Raw genomic sequence first — 8,479 nt, 5'->3', positions numbered from 1 at the left:
AGGGATGTGAGGGAACATGGTAGCTTCAAGGCTCTAGGAAGGAAACTGTCATTTGCAAAAGGGACAGGGACAATGTCACTCCTGGAAGGAGTCTTGAGTTGAAAATAGACATAGGGAAGATGGTTTATGGAGTACAGGTAACAGGTGGGCTTCTCGTTATTTATTTGTTACTTCTGCAGAAAGTTTTCTTCTTTGGCTAGTTTGATCGTGTGTGTGTGTGTGTTAGCGAGAGCCTGATTTTTAAATCAGCAAACATTGTGTTTTGATTTCTGCATGGTGAACCCATTGGTTCATCTTGACCAAATATTTTAGCATTTCCAGTTAAAGAGCTGTGGGCTGAGTTACTCAGGTGTGGGTTTCTAGATGTATAACAATGCCCAAAAGGTTGGGCTAGGAGCAATAAGGGGAGATTATAGGGAACCTGATTTTCACCACTTGTTAGAGAAAGCACAGTTGGAACATGCAAGGATGAATGCAAAAGGAGCTCTCAGCCACTGAAGAAGTTTAAGGATGTGTTAAAGAATCATGCATGAAAGATATAGAGGTTTTAAAACACAAGGCATAGGGCTTGTATGAGATAGTGCATGTCCTTTTAATCACAAGAGTCATTTTTTCCAGAGAGAAACAAGAGCGAGCATAGCTTGCCAATGCTCAGCACACATATTCTTGCCTCCATGAAGGTAAGATCAGCAGAAAAGAAAGCGCTGGGTTCTGGCTTCAGAAATAACGGAGGTTGATACCCTGGTAAGTAAGAGAATCCCATCCGAATGGAGCTGAGATTCTACACATCAGAAGTTTTCAGATTGACTGGGAAGCAAGGAAGGAAACCTGAAGTTCCACTGAGAGGAAACCAGAAAGATGACATACTGAGCTTCCCATGCTGAGAACACATATTCTTGATCCACTGGATCTTCTCTTGCCCTCACTGGTCCACCTTCTTCAATTTCTCAACTTCAGTATTTCCTTTGTTCAGCCTTCAGTACTGCTCCAGGCCACTTTGTAAGCATCAACCCCTAGCCCTCCCATCCCCAATTCATTTGTCAGGTAACCTGACCGTAGCAGATGCCTTCTCCCCATGGTTATCCTGTGACTCTGGTTGTATTCTTTCCTGGGACTAACTTTGGTGAGGTTATTTTATTGTGAGTCTGGAGAACACAGGTTTGGGAGATTTGATCATCCTCCTCCAAGCCAAATGTGTTAGCTTGAGCAAATTGTTGTCTGATTTTGTTTTTCTTATCTTTAAAGTGAGGAGATTGACTTTGATTGCATCGAAGCCTCTTCCAGTTCTGTTACGTTCGATGTTTGCAGGATAATAAGATCAATGACTACTGCATTCAGTGCTCTGATCATCTGTGAGCAGAAGTCACTGTAACAGTAATAGCAACACCTGTTACCTGCATCGTGCCTTAAGGTTTACCAGGTGTTTTCACATAAGTTATCCTGTTTGATTTATTTCAGAGCCAGGCATGTCTTCTTGTACCTCTGGACAGACTCACAGACTTTGACTTCAAAATAAAAGCAGTGTGAAAGCAGGACTCACAGCCTATTCCCCCCATCTGCATGCATCTGGTAGGGCTACACCCAGATGATGCCAGGACTTCTTGTGCAGCAAGAGAAAATAATTTGATTTCCCTTTTCTTTACTGAATATCTCTCCATTTATTACCTTATTGCCCTGTCTCACTGTATTGCATGATTCTGTATTTTAAAAAAGCACACTTGAAGAAAATGTTCAGGATTTCCCTGTTTCAGATGGCTGCCAAATAGGCAATAGCATTTTCAGAAATCAGTGTGTGGGATGATGGCCCTGAGATCTACCTGCTGACACTGAGACCTTTGTAATAGAGATGCAGGTTTAACCTGCATACTGAAAGATGCTCATCATACTGAAAGATCTCAGCAGCACAAACGGAAGGGATACGGTTAAGGAAACCTGAGTTGGACGAATGAAGCTAGATTGTATTGAAAGAAGAGATAGGCAATGTGATGAGAAACCATAGGGCTTTGTCTCATTTGCATGAAACTGTCCTCTTCATGATGCAGGTGAACTGTTTTATAGCCAACTGTGTTTTTGAATTACCCCACCTAAAATTAGAATTTTTATGGCTATATGCTAATAATCATCTCCAGATCTTGTGTGGCTCGCACACGTACATGATAGAAAAGCATCTGGAGTAGAAAAAGCACCCAAGGAGAAAATGTGGTTCTAAAGTTGTGGAAAGATCTTTTGTGAATGTGTAAGTCTGTGTAACAGAGAGGATTTTGTGTAAGTGGGATAAAAAAAAATGGATACATGAATGTGCATAGGCCTGACTGCGGAGGAAGGTGGAGGACGAGAAAGAAGATGACATAGATGGTGGAGAATTCACAGGGAAGAGTCAAATGAAGCCAAGAGCAAATGAGGGTAGCTGTTGGGAATCCAACCCAGAGCTTGAAAACAAATCCTTCTGAAGAGAGATCTGAGAGAGAACAAAGTGAATGTCTCAAAGAAAGAGGATATCGAAAGATGATAAAAAATACTCTTAAAATAGGAAAGTCAAGTGCAATGCAGGAAATGGAAGATTTCTGAGTTTCAAGTAGGGAGAGTCCCTTTGAGGATATAAAAATGTGAAGGCAAACATCAGGGAATGGCCTTTGCACGTTCTAAGGGAGCAGATGTGGGAGGTAGTTTGAGCTCTGGATTCTAGAACAGTTCTAATGTTGCTGAGAAGAATGCGACTCTTCCTGAATCCGATTTGGTCTTCCAAGTGCTGCTCAGGAAGCAACGACCGAGAGCTGGGGAGTTGATGGCATTTCATATATCTTTTTGAGTTCCCTGTTCTTTTTCCTCTTTGAGTGACATTCATGTTCAATCATGCACATCCCTGCTGTGCCCAGAAAAGCTTCAGGCAAATATGGGAACAAAGGTGACAGGTGAGACAAGGTGAAGTCTTGTGTAAAATCTACACCAGCAAGTGGGTGCTGTGCTGGAACAGGTGTTTTTCTAGTGCCATCCTGGCTTCCCGTAAGAAAGCTGTGAAGTGGGGCTAAGCCATGTGTTTTAAAGTAAAGAAGAACAGAGGGGAATGTCCGAAGGAGGGAAGAAGATGATGAAGTGATGATGTTTCAAGGAAATATAGTAAAACAAAACAGCATCTGTTTTGTCCTGAAATACATCTCCACTCGGGGGAGGGGGGAAGGAGAGAGAGAAACAGAGAGGAAGAAAGAGAGAGAGAGAGGGAGAGAGAAGAAAGAGAATTACAGTATGTATATATGGCTATTAAGTCTGTGATCCTAAATTGAATATCTAGATTTGCAATTTACCATTTTAGTTTTCTGTTCCCAGTAAGCACGTACATTGCAGCTTCTCGTTGCTTCTGGAAGGTGTGGATCCTGAAGCTGTAAATCCTTCTGGATTGTAACATTTTTGCAGAAACAGATGAATGTTTTTCTGCTTAGTAAATGTTTTGGAATGTTGAATTGAGAGGGAAAGAAGCTGAAGGTTAGTGGTGATTTGATTTCTGCATGAGTTCTCAGCTACAGTTAGATTCATGGCTTTGTGGTAGAAGGGATGAGTAATTGTTTAGTTGCCTATTTTTTAAACAATTTGCTATTTTGAAATAATTACCCAATTTCAAAATCAGTCATTGACTGTGGCATAATACTCTCAACTACAAACTTAATGTCATCCCATCAGTTTGTCCAACATGTACTCATTTAATTACTGGATATTTTCAACCCTTGATGATTTATAGCTTGGTTTTGTTTGGGTGTAGCAGAAAAACAGTGTCTGGATACAATTATTCAGGATTTAAGAGCATATAAAAACTACCCTGCTCCTTTAACAATGAGCATTCTATTGCCTATACTATTTCTAAATTTTCTGGCTTGTTTGATTGGTAGGCATCTGAAATAAACAGAGGGATCATTGAAAAATTAAGCCGCACAGAAGATCTATCTCTAACTAGCTGTCTAGAAAACTTAGAAGGAAATTTTACACGGTCCCTGAGGTTCCAGGAAGATTAGGATTAGGATTGCAGTGATAACAGGCAGAGGATGATAATCAGTATGTTGGTCAAAATTGAGGTGGTACTTACTGACATGAGAGAGACTTTATGGAAGAAAGAAAACCCAACAGTATGGATGCCTTATGTGTGATAAACCATTATTTTCAGAGAAGTTTCTTTTGCCCAAATATCTATTCTTACATCAAATCACAATCACATTGAATGAAAGTAAACAGAAACACAACCTGGTCGGGGGTAGAGGGAAAAACTCTGGTTTTGTTTATTATAATGTTGAGTTTTATGATAACATTATTGAGCTTCCTATTTAGGGGGTCACAAGATTGTAACAATGTGTGTCTTGTAAGGTTCCTAGCACATTTATGAGCACTCAAATAGATGTTTGCTGCACGTGTATTTTCAATGAATAAAATATGGAAATAAAAGCTTGTCATCTAGCATTACTAGGCTGAGTTTAGAGAAACTTGTTGTAGTAACCTAGAGAGTTGATTTTCAAATGAGGAGATGGTGGGGGTGGGAGGATGGGGAGAGGGTAGATCCATGACTGGCGAAGTCCATCTTCTCGTGGAACATACTTCCTAATGGTGAAGTTGGTCAATGGAAATGCTATATTCTCTGAGGTACCAAGACAGCAATGAGAGAGCTCTGCACAAGAAGAGACTTGACCCCCAACCCCGCCATCTAGTTCTCCCTGCAGACACCTTGTCAACAACTTGATGGTTCTCTACAGGAGAAGGAGCTGCGACAGGAGCCAGCCCATGCTTCTCCACAGTCAGGAATTGTGTGTCAAGAGCAAATTGCAAAGAGATCTTGAAAAGAGGCTTGGAACTAAGTGAAATTCGGGAGGATTCCTGCAAACACACCAAGAATCTAATCTAGTGTATTCATTTTATGCCTTAATCTGTACATGATGTTCTTTTCTGCCCTGCCTGGTGACTTTTCTGAAGATTGAGAAAACACCATGATGTACTCTTCCTTGAAAAGAGCCTTGCGCTGCAGGCTTTGGAGATCATGAGCCTTTGCTGAGAGGTAAACAACAAATGGATTTAATCTTTGTTTAAAACTAGCGTTGTATTTCCAAAATAGAGTATGTCAGATGTCTTTGTAATAGAAAAAGAAATATGACTCCAACTGTACATTTTCTTTTCTTTATTTATTCTCTGTAAGTCTGTCAGATGATAAATTGTAAATAACAATAATTAAAGACTCATGCTACTGATGGACCCCTCTTCCTGTGTGACTAACTTCAGTTCTGGGTTTTGTTTTTCAACTCCTTGCATCATCACAGAAGAAGCGACAGGGCACAGGGACAGAACTGGGTGTATCTGATGGGGACAGCCATCTGCTGGAGCTGCCGAGCTGTCTGACATGGGTGTGTGTGTGTGTGTGTTTAAATAGGCTACTAAATCATGAGGTGACTTTTAATTGGAAGAAAAGCATCTTGGTTTCTGACATATTGAAACATATTAACCATGGAGATTTTGTGTCCTCACAGTTAGTTGAGCTCTGGAAAATCCATTGCAGGCAGAACAGTGGATGTTTTATTGTTATAGGCTTGTCTTTTTGACCACACAGACATCCCTTCTGAATCCAAATGTCATCTCTCGGATCATGGAAACGTGCATGAATCAACAAAGAGACTAAGAGCCAGAAAACAGATTTCACAACGGAGATTAGGAGAAAACCACGAGAAATAATACATTTCTGATTTGTTCCCTGAAGAATAAGTTTATACATTTAATCTTTTGAGTAATACAAGGATGCCTTTTTTTTTTTTTCTAGCAAAGATTGTAGCAGGTCAAGGGATGACTGTAATATGTTAAAGAATAGCTGGAGCATGCGTGAATGCACATCATACATACCAGGTCGATTCTAGGACAAAAGGCTACAGGTGCGGCGGGAGTGAATGACGGAGGGATGACGGAGGGATGACGGAAGCAGGAGAGCACAGATGTTAGACACACCATACCGCCATCAACACCTAGCAGCAAGGTGCAAAGGCAGATAGAGGTGAGTTATGTCGTGGTGTAGGCATGCTCTGTGTCTACTTGAGTATATGAATTCAGCACAGAGATTATGTCTACTCTAACATTTTAAATAACAAGTTAAAAGCACTGTATTTTTTTTTTTTACTAAGGTTTGAAGACCAGCACACTGATTTATCTCTGCTTATCATTGTATATTCATTTCTTACTTAAAAGAGAAATTTATACTCTATCGTCAGGGTCTTAAATTCTACAAAACTCGGATTTTTAATATGCAGGCAATACACAGCCTTTTACACTCTATCAAATTGTGAAAATCTAACTCCAGGAGTTGTATTGGTCAGGCTGGATATGTATTGATTTGAAGGGAATTGGGCCGAGATGGAAGAGACACGCATGGGAAGCCACACAGCCCTTCCAGCAGCTTTCATTTGCCTGTACAAACTATAGAGAAGTTAGTTCTGGAGAGTTTCATGGACAGGGAACAGAGCTCTGTTGTGGGGATAGGAGGGCTTGGATATCCTTACTCATCCCTAAGGACCGTTTCAGGTGTCATGAAAGGAGATCTGTTCCAGGGTTTAGGGTAGAGGCAAATTTATTTCCTGGAACAGTAGAAGTTGCTACATTTACTATTTCAGTTGGGACCACTGTGGACCGCACTGCTCTGGTTTTCAGCAAAACGAGATGAGGGATGATCAAAATGATACCTATAAACTTATTTGACAATAACAATTTATTATGTGGTTACTGAGTGGTATCCCATCCATGATGAAGTATTTTCAAACTATAGACTTAAATGACATTTAAACAGAGATCTTTTCTCCTGGTCTCTCGGGCACCTCGGGTCCATTGTAAGCACCCTGACCACAACAGTGTGAGCCAAGCAAAGGAAGAGGCTAGATGGTCTCAGCAGGCTTGGATGGAAATCACGGCGGAGGAGAGATCAGGGTCTAACTCTGAAGTCTCGTGGTCTTCTGGCGATTCCTAGTCTGTCATCCCATGACTGGAGTGGAGATGGGGGTGGTAGCTGAGCTGCTGGAGTTTCGTTCCATTGACTCCTTGGCTGTAGTGAGTTTCCTGGGCAACTGCTACACAAACAGATCTTTTGGGTCTACACTCTAGTCATGGGAATAAACCACACTCCAGAATTTTCAGAAAATATTGATTTTTTTTTTTTTTACAAATAATGAGATGAATGTAGAAGCTGATTATGACAGCAACTATAAGGAAATACTATTTAGGATTCTAATATTCAAACAGTCTTGTTGGCTCAATATAATTTTATTGGTACAAGTGGTTACTAAACCACTTGAGGTTATTAATCACATTTCTGGAACCAAACATCAATATAGATTGTCAGGCTGTTGTTTAATCCTTGTTCATAAAAAAACTAAAACTTTGAAAAGGCCATATAGGGATCAGCATGATGGCTCAACTAGCTAATCCTCCACCTTGAACTGCCAGCATTCCACATGGGAGCCGGTTCTAGTACCAGCTGCTCCACTTCTAATCCAGCTCCCTGTTTATGGACTAGGTAAGCTGCGGAGGACGGCCCAAGGGCTTGCGACCCTGCACCCACGGGGGAGACCCCGAAGACACTCCTGGTTCCTAGTTTCAGATTGTTTCAGCTCCAGCCTTTGTAGTCCTTTGGAGAGGAACCAGCATTTGGAAGATCTTTCTATGTCTTTCCTTCTCTCTGTAAATCTGCCTTTGAAAATAAATTAATTAACATAACAAAGTAAAGAGAAAGCTATGAGGTTGATTGTGTTACGTAGAGATTTAGAATGGACAGTGTCACTCAGTAGGGACCAAGTGTAGGCCAGTTGAATCCAGCATAAACACAGAGACCCAGGGCAAGCATGAGAAACCTGACAGCAGCTTGCCGGAACATTTTCATATGCAGTGCATCTAGTAATAAGAATCAAAGCTGTTTGTGTTTTAGGGATTTGTTTTTATTTCCCTAGCAAGTATTATGATTTGCCTTTTACAAAGGGTTCCCTATGTGGAATTTGCAAACACAGCAGAGAAATTAGCTCTGGGTGTTTCTGATTCCATGCCACACTCAGGTTTTGAAGAATCATTCACCCATGATTCTCTGTAACACTTTTTAAAAAAGGCTTATTTATTTTTATTGGAAAGTCAGATATACAGAAAGGAGGAGAGACAGAGAGGAAGGTCTTCTGTCTGAGGATTCACTCCCTAAGCAGCCACAACGGCCAGAACCGCCCTGATCCGAAGCCCGGAGTCCGGAGTCCCTTCTGTGTCTCCCACACAGGGGTGCAGGGTCCTCAGGCTTTGGGCTGTCCTCGACTGCTTTCCCAGGCCAAAAGCAGGGAGCTGGATGGGAAGTGGGGCTGCTGGGATTAGACTCAGTGCCCATATAGGATCCGGGCACGTGCAAGGAAACTTTAAGACTCTTAATAAAACCAGTGTTCACTGTCCCGAAGAGAATTCTTTACCGAAAAGCAAAGCTGCGCTGAGAAGTGACTCC

Source organism: Ochotona curzoniae, unplaced genomic scaffold (genome assembly GCF_017591425.1).
Source record: "Ochotona curzoniae isolate NIBS_2020 unplaced genomic scaffold, NIBS_Ocur_1.0 scaffold_2683, whole genome shotgun sequence".
NCBI classification, from domain to species: domain Eukaryota; kingdom Metazoa; phylum Chordata; class Mammalia; order Lagomorpha; family Ochotonidae; genus Ochotona; species Ochotona curzoniae.
The sequence above is the reverse complement of the archived record's forward strand: the minus strand, read 5'-3'. Positions refer to the sequence as shown.